The sequence below is a fragment of the Equus quagga genome, chromosome 2 (genome assembly GCF_021613505.1).
Source record: "Equus quagga isolate Etosha38 chromosome 2, UCLA_HA_Equagga_1.0, whole genome shotgun sequence".
In the NCBI taxonomy this organism is placed as follows: Eukaryota; Metazoa; Chordata; class Mammalia; order Perissodactyla; family Equidae; genus Equus; species Equus quagga.
The window spans coordinates 101,815,977-101,829,863 of record NC_060268.1 but is presented as its reverse complement, the minus strand read 5'-3'; positions in this window follow the sequence as shown (position 1 = coordinate 101,829,863).

Here is a 13,887-nt window from a genome sequence, read left to right as displayed (position 1 = left end):
GGATTAGGGACTGAGATACAAACACATAAAGCCAGGTCCCTGGGTGGACCGTACCCCTAACAGAAAGTCAACCAGGAAACATTCTACTCATTGAGGAAGGTTTATTGTCTGGGCTCTGGGTGAGAAAGAAAAGGACTCCTCTGAGGGGACAAAAATTCGAGGCCTATGCTATGGACTGAATATTTATGTCTCCCCCTAAATTCCTGTGTTGAAGTCTTAACCTCTAAGGTAATGGTATCGGGGGGTGGTCAGGTCATCAGGACAGAGCCCTCATGAAAGGGATTAGTGCCCTTATAAGAGGCCTGAGAGAGGCCCCTTGCCCCTTCTGACACGTGAGGACATAGCAGAAAGTTGGCTCTCTACAAACCAGAGAGTGGGCCTTCACTAGACACTGAATCTGCAGGCAATCTTGGACTTCTCAGCCTCTAAAATTGTGAGAAATAAATTCTGTAGTTTCTATGCCATCCAGTCGATAGCATTTTGTTACAGCAGCCTGAATGGACTAAGACAGCCTGTGATCTGGACAGCCGGTGTCTGGGGACAGGTGTTAAAGATGTAAATAAAACAGAGGAAGGGGGTGAGCATGGGGAGTGGGGGACATTTTATTTTAACTAGGGTAATAAGTGAAGTCTTTGGGTCAGGAGGAAGATTAGGGAAATGATATTTAAGGAAACTATATGACCATAGGGCTTGAAAGTGCACTTGAAAAAATTCAATATCCTTTTCTGATTAAAAACCAAAATAACAAAATGGCAATAGGTACAAATGTCCTTAGCATGACTATATATGTGTGTGTATATATATATATATATATATATATATACACACACACACATCTCAACCCCAAAGCCAGCAACATGCCCTGATCTTACCATGAACAAGAGTCAACAGACAAATGAAAGGATTAGAATTTCAAGGAACTTCAGGAAATTGAATAATCAGAGAAAACTATAAAATAAATTCCTTTAAGTTGGTTAAAAACCTAAAGATTGCATGGAAACAGAATAAGAGACTATGAAAAAAATAACAGGAAAATTAGAAAAGCTAAACAAGATAAAAAGAATTTCTAGAATTAAAAAAACAGTGCCGTGGAAATGAGAATTCCATTGGATGGGTTAGATAGCAGATTAAACATGGTTGAAGAGAGAATTAGTGAACTGGAATGCTGAAGAGAGATAAAGTGATGGAAAATAAAAAGAGGGTAAGTACAATAAGAAACATGAAGTATAGAAACAAAGTTTAATATACACTGAAATTTTAGGATGAGAAGTAGAAGGAGTGGTGAAGAGACAATATTTGAAGATTTTTATAATTATAGAGAGATGGATCTTGATCCAAGTCCTAAGCAGGAAAAATAAACTCAAATCTTGCCCTATAGTAATTATTCTGTAAAATATTAAAGACAAATGCAGACTTTATCACAACAGAGGAGGAAAAGCAGACTACTGAAAGGAGCATCAATGAGACCCAAGAGCAGACTACTCGGTCGTAACAACTAAGGGCAGAACAGAAGGCAGTGATATCTTCAGAGGGACAAAGGAAAGTCACAGAAGAGGTCCAGATTTTTTTTACTCTGAACTACCCTTCAAGAGTAAAGACAAAATAAGAAAATTTCAGGGCTGGCCCGGTGGTGCAGTGGTTAAGTGTGCAGGTTCCACTTCTCAGCGGTCCAGGGTTTGCCGGTTTGGATCCCAGGTGCGGACATGGCACCGCTCGTCAAGCCATGCTGTAGCAGGTGTCCCACATATAAAGTAGAGGAAGATGGGCACGGATGTTAGCTCAGGGCCAGTCTTCCTCAGCAAAAAGAGGAGGATTGGCAGCAGATGTTAGCACAGGGCTAATCTTCCTCAAAATAAACCAAAACACTACATATCAAAACTCATAGCATACAGCTAAAAGCAGTGGTTTTGGGGAAATTTCCAGACAGATTAAAGACCTAACCACAAAAAGCAAAATGTTTTATAGAAAATATAGGAAACTACCTGATGAAATCAGAGGTAAGGAAGAGCAAGACACAAAAAACCAAAACATGTAAAATAAAAGAATGATAAATTTGACTATATTAAATTTATAAACCAAAAATAAACAAACAGAAAGGGCAAAATACAGGGTAGGAGAAGGAATTTCCAATGCATATAACTAAAAATTAGCATGAATTTATAACAAACTCCCACAAAATAATAAGAAAAAGATAAGCAACCCAATTAAAAACATGCAAAGGATGAGAATAGTCAACTTGCAAAGGAGAAAACACGATTGGCCCTGAAGAGTCTTAATCTCAATAATAACGGGGAAACGCTAATTCAAAAAAATGAGATGCTTTTACACACTCACAAGATTTGCAAAAATTAAAAAGTTAAAAAACTAAAAAGCGAATACACTGAGCAGGTGAGACCATGATGGAAACAGGAAATCCTACACTCTGCTTGTTGGACTATGAATCAGCTGACCACCTGGAGAGCAACTCCCAGCCCTGCTTAGGTCTCTGCACACCCGGTGATGGCGACATTCGTACGTTGCTGCTCTAGACAAGCCCTTTCTCTTATTCATCAGGACACAAGTGCCAAGAGGCTCACTGGGGCACTGTTGATGATTCTAGAAAGGTGGAAATAACCCAACTCTACCTTGTAGGGGAATGAGTGAGCAAACTCTGGAATTGCTCTAAAGCAGCAAAGCCACAGAGGAAGAACCCCACCTGCAACACATCTAAATATCAAAAACACCATGCAAGGAAAAAGCAACCTGCAGTATGACACGCACAGCATTATAATACTTTAGGTAACGTGAAAAACGCAAGGAAACTGTGATACACATCATTAATGGAGATGTACTCATATGCCAAAGTGTAGAAAAGTCCATTAGACCTTACAACAGAATAGCTCACCCAATAACTGATACTATACGCCAAGAGCCATGGTGCGGTGGGAGGGAGGCAGCAGTAAGGGAATGGATGGGCCTTGGCTATATCTAGAATGGATTATTTATATTATACAGAGAGTAGGAGCTCCGAAGCAGAAGGACATCGTGGTTATTTCTGCATGATGGATACAGGGGCATCTTTTTTTTTTTTAAAGATTTTATTTTTTTCCTTTTTCTCCCCAAAGCCCCCCAGTACATAGTTGTATATTCCTCGTTGTGGGTCCTTCTAGTTGTAGCATGTGGGACGCTGCCTCAGCGTGGTTTGATGAGCAGTGCCATGTCCGTGCCCAGGATTCGAACCAACGAAACAATGGGCCGCCTGCAGCGGAGCACACAGACTTAACCACTCGGCCACGGGGCCAGCCCCTACAGGGGCATCTTTTATCTCTCTACTTCTCAGCATGTTTAAAAGTTTTCTAAGTAAAATAGATTACCTTTGTGTTGGTACTTTTTTTATTGAGTTCATAATAGTTTACATCAGTGTGAAATTTCAGTTGTACATTATTTCTTGTCTGTCACCACATAAGTGCTCCCCTTCACCCCCTGTGCCCACCCCCCAACCCCCTTTCCCTGGTAACCACTGCTCTGTTTTCTTTGTCCATGTGTTTATATTCCACACATGAGTGAAATCATATGCTCTCTGTCTTTCTCAATCTGGCTTATTTCCCTTGACATAATACCCTTCAGGTCTATCTAGTTGTTGCAAATGGGACGATTTTGTCTTTTTTTATGGCTGAGTAGTATTCCTTTGTATATATATACCACATCTTCTTTATCCAATCATTGGTCGATGGGCACTTTGATTGTTTCTATGTCCTCGCTATCGTGAATAATGCTGCCATGAACATAAGGGTACACAGGTCACTGTGAATTGTTGATTTCAAGTTGTTTGGGTAGATACCCAGGAGTGGGGTAGCTGGATCGTATGGTATTTCTGTTTTTAGTTTTTTGAGGAATCTCCATACCGTTTTCCATAGTGGCTGCACCAGTTTGCATTCCCACCAGCAGTGTATGAGGGGTCCTGTCTCTCCACATCCCCTCCAACATTTGTTATTTTTAGTCTTAGTGATTACAGCCATTTTAACGGGTGCTAGGTGGTATCTTAGTGTAGTTTTGATTTGCATTTCCCTGATGATTAATGATGTTGAACATCTTTTCATGTGTTTCTTGGCTATCTCTATATCTTCTTTGGAAAAATATCTGTTCATCTCCTCTGCCCAGTTTTTTTTTTTTTTTTAAAGATTTTATTTTTTCCTTTTTCTCCCCGAAGCCCCCAGGTACACAGTTGTATACTCTTCGTTGTGGGTCCTTCTAGTTGTGGCATGTGGGACGCTGCCTCAGCGTGGTTTGATGAGCAGTGCCATGTCCACGCCCAGGATCCAAACCAACGAAACACTGGGGTGCCTGCAGCGGAGCGCGCGAACTTAACCACTCGACCACAGGGCCAGCCCCACCTCTGCCCAGTTTTTGATCCGGCTGTTTGCTTTTTTGTTGTTCAGTTGTGTGAGTTCCTTATATATTATGAAGATTAACACCTTGTAGGATATATGAGTTGCAAATATTTTCTTTCAGTTGGTGGGCTTTTTGCTTTGATCCTCATTTCTTTTGCCTTGCAGAAGCTCTTTAGTCTGATGAAATCCCACTTGTTTATTTTTTCTTTTTTTTCCTTTGTCTGAGAAGACATGGTATTCTAAAATATCCTTTTAAGTTCGACGTCAAAGAGTGTACTACCCACATTATCTTCCAGGAGTTTTATGGTTTCAGGACTTATCTTCAAGTCTTTGATCCATTTTGAGTTTATTTTTGCATATGGCATGAGATAACAGTCTACTTTCATTCTTTTGCAAGTGGTTGTCCAGATTTCCCAACACCATTTATTGCACAGACTATCTTTTCTCCATTGTATGTTCTTGGCACCTTTGTCAAAGATTAGCTGCCCGTAGATATGCAGTTTTATTTCTGGGCTTTCAGTTCTGTTCCATTGATCTGTGTGCCTGTGTTTGTACCTGTACCATACTGCTATGATTACTATGGCTTTGTAGTACATTTTGAAGTCAGGGCTTGTGATGCCTCCAGCTTTGTTCTTTTTTCTCAGGATTCCCTTAGCAATTCGGGGTCTTTGGTTGCCCCACATAAATTTTAGGATTCTTTGTTCTATTTCTGTGAAGAATGTCATTTGGATTCTGATTGGGATTGTATTGCATCTGTAGATTGCTTTGGGTAATATAGACATTTTAACTATGTTTATTCTTCCAATTCATGTTCATGTGCATGTAATCTCTTTCCATCTCTTTATGTCACCTATTTCTTTCAATGATGTCTTATAGTTTTCATTGTATAAGTCCTTCACCTCCTTGGTTAAATTTATTCCTAGAGATATTATTCTTTTTGTTGCAATTGCAAATGGAATTGTATTCTTGAGTTCTCTTTCTGTAAGTTCATTATTAGTGTATAGAAATGCAACTGATTTTTGTAAGTTGAGTTTGTACCCTGCAACTTTACTGTAGTTGTTATTTATTTCTATTAGTTTTCTGATGGATTCTTTGGGGTTTTCTATATATAAGATCATGTCGTCTGCAAACAGCGAGAGTTTCACGTCTTCACTCCCTACTTGGATTCCTTTTATTCCTTTCTCTTGCCTAATTACTCTTGCCCAAACCCCCAGTATCATGTTGAATAAGAGTGGTGATAGTGGGCATCCTTGTCTTGTTCCTTTTCTCAGAGGGATGGCGCTCAGTTTTTCCCCATTGAGTATGATGTTGGCTGTGGGTTTCTCATACATGGCCTTTATTATGCTGAGGTAGTTTTCTTCTATCCCCCATTTTGTGAAGATTTTTTTATCATAAATGGCTGTTGGATCTTGTCAAATGCTTTCTCTGCATCTATTGAGATGATCATGTGGTTTTTATTCCTCAGTTTGTTGATGTGGTGTATCACGTTGATTGATTTGTGGATGTTGAACCATCCCTGTGTCCCTGATATGAATCCCACTTGACCATGATGTAAGATCCTTTTGATGTATTGCTGTATTCGGGTTGCCAATATTTTGTTGAGGGTTTTTGCATCTATGTTCATCAGCAATATTCGCTTGCAATTTTCCTCTTTTGTGTTGTCCTTGTCAGACTTTGGTATCAGAGTGATGTTGGCCTCACAGAATGTGTTAGGAAGGGTTCCATCTTCCCTAATTTTTTGGAATAGCTTGAGAAGACTAGGTATTAAATCCTCTCTGAAAGTTTGGCAGAATTCTCCAGGAAAGCCATCTGGTCCTGGCCTTTTATTTTTTGGGATACTTTTAATTACTGTTTCAATCTCTTTACTTCTGATTGGTCAATTCAGATTACGTTTCTTCTTGATTCAGCTTTGGTAGGTCATAAGAGTCAAAGAATCTATCCATTTCTTCTAGATTCTCCATTTTGTTGACATATAGCTTTTCATACTATTCTCTTATAATCCTTTGTATTTCTGTGGTATCTGTTGTTATTTCTCCTCTTTCATTTCTCCTTTTATTTATCTGAGCTTTCTCTCTTTTTTTCTTTGTAAGTCTGGTGAGGGGTCTGTCAATTTTGTTTATCTTCTCAAAGAACCAGCTCTTTGTTTCATTGATCCTTTCTATTGCCTTTTTTGTTTCAATTGCATTTATTTCTGCTCTAATTTTTATTACGTCTCTCCTTCTGCTGACTTTGGGCTTTGTTTGTTCTTCTTTTTCTAATTCAGCTAGCTGTCGTTTGAGATGGCTTATCTGGGATTTTTCTTGTTTGTTGAGGTGAGCTTGTATTGCGATGAATTTCCATCTTAGTACCACTTTTGTTGCATCCCATATGAGTTGGTATGGTATGTTTCAATTTTTATTTGTCTCCAGATATTTTTTGATTTCTCCTTTAATTTCTTCAATGATCCATTGGTTGTTCAATAGCATGTTGTTTAGTCTCCACATCTTTGTCCCTTTCTCAGCTTTTTTCTTGTAATTAATTTCTAGCTCCATAGTATTGTGATCGGAAAAGATGCTTGTTATTATTTCAATCCTCTTAAATTGAGGCTTGCCTTGTTTCGCAACATATGGTCTATCCTTGAGAATGTTCCATGAGCACTTGAGAAGAATGTGCGTTCTGCTGTTTTTGGACAGTGTTCTGTACCTGTCTGTAAGTCCAACTGGTTTAGCTTTTCAATTAATTCCACTGTTTCCTTGTTGATTTTGTCTGGATGATCTGTCCATTGATGTGAATGGAGTGTTGAGGTCCCCTACTATTATTGTGTTATTAATATCTCCTTTAGGTTTGTTAATAGTTAATTTATGTACTTTGGTGCTCTTACGTTGGGTGCATAGATATTTATAAGTGTTATGTCTTCTTGGTGGAGGGTCCTTTTGATCATTATATACTGTCCCTCTTTGTCACTCTTTACCTGTCTTACCTTGAAGTCTACTTTGTCTGATATAAGAATCGTGACACCTGCTTTCTTTTGTTTACCATTTGCTTGGAGTATCATCTTCCTACCCTTCACTCTGCACCTGTGTTTGTCCTTGGAGCTGAGATGTGCTTCCTGGAGGCAGCATATTGTTGGGTCTTGTTCTTTAATCTATCTTGCCACTCTGTATTTTGATTGGAGAATTCAATGCATTTACACTTACAGTGGATATTGACATATGAGGGTTTAATACTGCCATTTTATCTCTTGTTTTCTGGTTGTTCTATATTTCCCTTGTTTCACTTCCCTTGTATTTCTGACTGCCATTTCAGTTTGGTGGTTTTCTCTGATGGTTTTCTCTTTATTTATGATTTGTGTCTCTTCTCTGATTTTTTGTTTTAGTGGCTTCCATGAGATTTGTATAAAAGATCTTGTAGATGAGGTAGTCCACTTTCTGATAGCCTCTTAGAGCCTTGGCAGGTTCCATCCCTTTCCTCTTCCTCCTCTAAGCTATTGTTGTCACAAATTATTCTGTTTTGTGTTGTGAGTTTCTGATTAAAAGGAAGTGTTTATAGTTATTTTCGATGCTTTCTTTTCCTTTGTCTTTTATGTCATAATTAAGTGTTTGCTAACCTGTTCTGATAGAGAGCTGCTTTTTGATTTTGTCTGTCTACACATCTCCTTGCTGAAGGCTTTGTAAACCTTTGCCTTTTTGTTTCAGGTATGAGGGCATCCTTGGTCCTTTCTTGTAAGGCAGGTCTAGTGGCGACTAACTCCCTCAGCTTTTGTTTATCTGGGAAAGCTTTTATTTCTCCACTGTATCTGAAGGATAGTTTCTCTGGATAGAGTATTCTTAGTTGGAAGTTTTTGTCTTTCAGTATTTTGATTATATCATTCCACTCTCTCCTAGTCTGTAAGGTTTCTGCTGAGAAATCCATTGAAAGCCTGATAGGGGTTCCTTGGTAGATTATTCTCTTCTGCCTCACTGCCCTTAAATTTTTTCTTTCTCATTGACTTTTGCCAGTTTTACTATTATATGCCTTGGAGAAGATCTTTTTGCATTTATGTAGTTAGAGGAGTTCTATTGTCTTCATGTAGTTGTAAGTCCAGTTGCTTCCCCAGGTTTGGGAAGTTCTCAGCTGTTATTTCTTTGAACAAACTGTCTAATCCTTTCTCCCTCTGGAAGACCTATAATCCTTGTGTTGCATTTCCTGAGTTGGATATTTCATGAAGAATTTCTTCATTTCTTTTTAGTCTTAGTTCTCTCTCCTCCTCCAACTGAAGCATTTCTATATTTCTGTTCTCTAAATTAGTAATTCCGTCCCCCATAATGTCAGCTCTGTTTTTTAAGGTTTCCAGATTTTTTTTTTATCTCATTCATTGTGTTCTTCATCTCCAGAATTTCTGGTCAGTCTTTTTTAGAGTTTCAATCTCTTTGGTGAAGAACTCCTTCTGCTCATTAATTTCTTCCTGAGTTCACTGAACTTTGAGTTTTCTTGTAACTCGTTGAGTCTCTTTATGACAGCTATTTTGAATTCTCTGTCATTTAGATTGTAAATATCTGTGAGTTAAGGATTGGTTTCTGGAGATGTGTCATTTTCCTTCTGCTCTGGAGTAACGTAGCTCTTCATGGTGTTTGATGAAGTGATCCTTTGGCAGCACACAGTGGTAGCATCATGTTGCAGATTCCACCTGCCAATGCTGGGGAGGGGCAGGAACTGAGTTTTCTGAACCCTCTGTGTCTGCTGGAAGTTGTGCTCATAGTGCTCATCTGCATTTGCCCACTGGCCACAGCTGCTTGGCAGGTCACACACGCACGTGCAGGTGCTCTGATGCAGGTCTGCTGCCTCTGCTGGGGACAAGCCAAGCCTCTGTGCCAGGCGGGGGGAGGGGTGCTTTCTTCTGCACATATACAGGCTCACTCTGTGCTCACAGTCAGTTTGCCTGGGCTGCTGCACTTGGTGGGGTAGCCCATGAGGTGGCTGAGCCGTGCCACTTGGTGTGGAGCATTCCTGCATTCCAGGCTGCAACTCCAAAAGCAAAAAGCATTTGTGCACAGGCCTGCCTGCTCCTCCACCTCCTCTTACAGTCATGCGCCAGCTGCTGCGTGAGGACCCATGACCTAGATCACTGCCACTGGGGAGGGGGCGGGGATCTGCTCACCTCATTCCCTGCTTCCTGGGGAGCCAGTGCCTCCACCTTCAGATGTTTGCCTGTGTGGATCTCTCAGACATCCTATTGCGCTTTGTAGGGAATCTTCTGTTGGTTACTGAATGTCTGTTTGGTTGTAAGTTAGAGGGGAGAGAACAAGGGAACAGCTCACTCCGCCATGATGCTCACATCACTCCCAAAGTCCCCTACTATTATTGCATTGCTGTCAATTTCTCCTTTTAGGTCTGTTAATAGTTGCTTAACATATTTTGGTACTCCTAAGTTGGGTGCATATATACTAAGAAATGTTATGTATTCTTGGTGAACTGCCCCCTTTATCATTATATAATGTCCATCTTTGTCTCTTGTTACTTTTGGCTTGAAATCTAATTTATCTGATATAATTATGGCTACATCTGCTTTCATTTGGTTGCCATTTGCTTGGAGTATCATCTTCCATCCCTTCACTCTGAGCCTATGTTTGTCTTTAGAACTGAAATGAGTCTCCTGGAGGCAGCATATAGTTGGGTCTTGTTTTTTAATCCATCCAGCCATACTGTGCCTTTTGATTGGTGAGTTCCAATCCATTTGCATTTAGGGTGATTACTGATATATGAGGGCTTAATACTGCTATTCTATCTTTTGTTTTCTCATTGTTCTATATTTGCATTGTTTCTTTTCTCTTGTTTCTGTCTGCCATTTCAGTTTGTTGGTTTTCTATGATGTTTGTCTCAGTTTCCTCTGTTTTTTATCTTTCACGTCTCTGTTCTAGATTTTTGTATTGTGGTTACCATAAGGTTTGTATAGAACACTCTCATGGATAAAACAGTTCTTTTTCTGCTGATAATGTGTTATCTTAATTGGCCCACACAGGTTTCCTCCTCCCCTTTAAGTTTTTGTTGTCACAAATTATCCCTCTTTTGTTGTGAGTTCATTACCATATTGAAGTAGCTTTAGTTATTTTTAATGGTTTCCCCCTCTTAATCTTTATGCTATACTTACGTGTTCAGCATCTTATTCTGTAATAGCTCTGGAATGTTCCCATCAGTCTATTTTTCCCCTTACTCAAAGTTTTGTGTACTTTTGCCTTTTTTTATTTTAAGGTAGGAAAGCTCTTTTCAACATTTCTTGTAAGGAAGACCTAGTGGTGGTGAACTCCGTCAGCTTTTATTTGTCTGAGAAAGCCTTTATTTCTCCTTCATATCTGAAGGGTAACTTTGCTGGCTAGAATATTCTTCGCTGTCAGTTTATATCTTTCAATATTTTGAATCTGCTATTCCACTATCTCCTTTCCTGTAGAGTTTCTGCTGAGAAATCTGCTGATAGCCTAATGGGGGTCCTTTGTAGGTTACTGTCTCTTTTTCCCTGGCTGCTTTTAAAATTATTTGTCATTGACTTTTGACAGTTTTAATATAATGTGTCTTGGATAAGGTCTTTTTGTGTTGAGATAGTTAGGAGTTAGATTAGCTTCATGGACTTGTATGTCCAGTTCCTTCCCCAGGTTTGGGGAGCTCTCAGCTATTATTGCTTTAAATAAGGTCCCTTCTCCCTCTTTTCTCCTTCTGGGATACCCATTATCCTTATGTTGCTTTTTCTAACGGAGTTGGATATTTTTAATAGTTTCTTCATTTTTAAAAAGTCTTAGTTCTCTCTCCTCTTCCACCTGAATCATTTCTAGATTTCTATCTCTGAGCTCACTCATTCTCTCTTCCATACAGTCTGCTCCATTTCCAATGCTTTCTAGTGCATCCTGCATCTCATTTATTGAGTTCTTCAGCTCCAGAATTTCTGTTTGCTTCTTTTTTTAGAGCTTTAATCTCTTTGGTAAAGTACTCCTTCTGTTCATTAGTTTTATTCCTGAGCTCATTCAACTGTCTGAGTTTTCTTACAACTCACTGAGTTTCTTAATGACAGCTATTTCAAGTTCTCTATCAGTCAGACTGCAATCTTCCGTGACTTCAAGTTCCATTTCTTGAGAACTGTCATTTTCTTTATGTAATACTGTGTTACCATAATTCTTTTTTTGGTGCTTGATGAATTGTTCCTCTGCTGGTCATTTTTAGTAGTGAACACCTTCCTTATTTGGGGAAGGCTTTGTGTACTTTGATTCTTAGCTGCCTCTGGTTATAGCTGAGAACCAGTGCCTTCCACCCTCCACTGCCTCTTCCAGAGGTGGTGTCAGTGCTCTCATTGTTGCTGCTTTTGCCTCCAAGGTCGCTGGTGCCTTGCTGCTGCCGGTGTTGTTGGGGTCAGGGGCACCACTACCAGGGTCAGCAGGCTGGCAAGCACCTCTGCTGCTTCTGGGGTCATCTAGGTCATGAGGGAAGATGGGGCAGGAGCTGAGGTAGCAGGTGCCTCCACTGTGTCCAGGATTGTTGGGTTCACAGATGCCATCACCACCATGGATGGGGGGGTCAGGTTGCAGGCACCACTGCAGCTAGAGAGAACTGGGGTTACGGGCTCTGCTGCCACTGCTGCCCAGTTCCCTGTGGCCAGGGGGCCAGAGTCACTTGTGTTGCCTCTGCTGCTGTTACCAGGTTTTCTACGGGTGGTGGCACTGCTACTGCTGAGGGTGCCAAATTCACAGGCACCACTGCTACTGCCAGGCAGACCGGGGTTGCAGGCACCACTGCCATCACCACAGGGTGCGATACCCACATCACAGGCACCACTTTGATTCCTGAAGCCTCAGGTTGCAGACGCTGTAGTGATTTCTGAAGCTCTGGCTCTAACCACCACTGCAGTCTCTGGAACATCAGGTCACAGGTGCTGCTGCTGCGGCTGCACCAGGGCCTCAGATGCATCCCCTGCAGCCAGGAAGGCCAGGGCTGCAGGTGCTGCTGCCACTGCCAGGGACGAGGGGGTTGAGCTGTGGGTGCCACTGTGGTTCCTGGAGCCTCTGGTTTGGGAGCTGCCACCAATGCTTCTCTGGTTTCACTGCCTCCACAGGATCTAGTCGACCCACCTTCAGATGTGCAGACGTATGGATCTCTCAGGTGTCCTGGTGTGCTGTGCAGAGGGCACTTCATCGGTCTACGGATGTCTCACTGGTTGTAACTTAGAGGGGAGAGACCCAGGGAATGACTCACGCTGCCATGATGCATGTCACCTCAGTAATTTATTTTCCCCCATGAAGTAATCAGAAGAATTGAAAAAGAATTAGGAAGGGGATAACTTCACCACTCTGGAGTTCAGTGTCATTTAAAGTTACACCCCCAGTGGTCTGAAAATCACCCCCAACCCCACCAGCATTTGGGAAAGGTTGAGACAAGATGTAGGAGGGCCTGGCCCATGCCCAGCAGGCGTTTCCCCTGATGCTATCCTTGCTGCTGGCCTCATCCTCCCAGTGCTCCACCCCACCCCAAATTCAGCCTGATGTCCTGCTCAGAGGCACTGCCCTCTGCCCTGTCTACTGCACCCCACCCCTGGCCTCCCCTATGTTCCCCTTCAACATCCTTGATTCGTATCACAGGCAGTGCTGGAAATACACGTGTGAGGTCATCATGGGTCTCACTACCCGAATACAATGACAAAATGAGCGTTTTAAAAAGAAAAATTGGCACCATCCCCCCTGCCCCTGGTCACTGCCCCACCTGTGTTCCTCCCTGGCGTGTCCACGTTCCTTGTCCCACATCTCAGTGCACGGGCTGGGCCGTGCTCACTGACCATTATATCACTTGCACACACTTTCCTGCAGCTTCAGTCCTCCTGTGCCGGGAGGGGACAGCAACAGTGTGGCAACAGTGTGGGGTCCCAGCCCTTGAGGAGGAGTAGGCAGAAGGCTGGCGGGAGTCAAGACTTCGTCTTCCCGTTTCATCTGACTTGGAAGTTTTGCTGGTTCACCCATTCTGCTCTGTGGATCCCCTGGGACACCCAAATGTTATCTTTTAAGCAGCAATCGCTTACTCATTTTGTTTATTTATCCATCCCAGCCCCGCCTGATCCCCGTCTGACCCGGGCTGCAGGCTGGCGCCAGCGCCCAGGGGTGACTCTGGCCAGGCCCTGGAGGAGTACAGCCTCATGTGTGGTGAGCAGAGGGCAGGTTCCAGAGGGCTCCACCCAAGGTGCCCTCAGCGTACAGGGACAGACAGGAAGGAGGACCTGAGCTCTTCTGGGAGCGTGCAGATTTCCAAGAGGGTGGCGTTGGAGGTGGCCAGGTACGAGGGGAGGTGTAAGGAGCCTGGGGTCCAACCTCAGTGATGCTGTTTCACTGATGTTCCATATCTGGTACCCACTCTGCCCCTGGCAGCCCCTCCACTGGTCCCACCTCCACTCTCCCCTCCCTCCCTGCTCCTCTCTGAGTATTCTTGCCCTGCTGCCTAAACAGATGTGGGGACCCCATCCCCTGTGGACAGCAGGTGGGGTGGTGGGCTGTTTCCTCTCCCCCCACCAGCAACCTGGGCCTGGGAGACA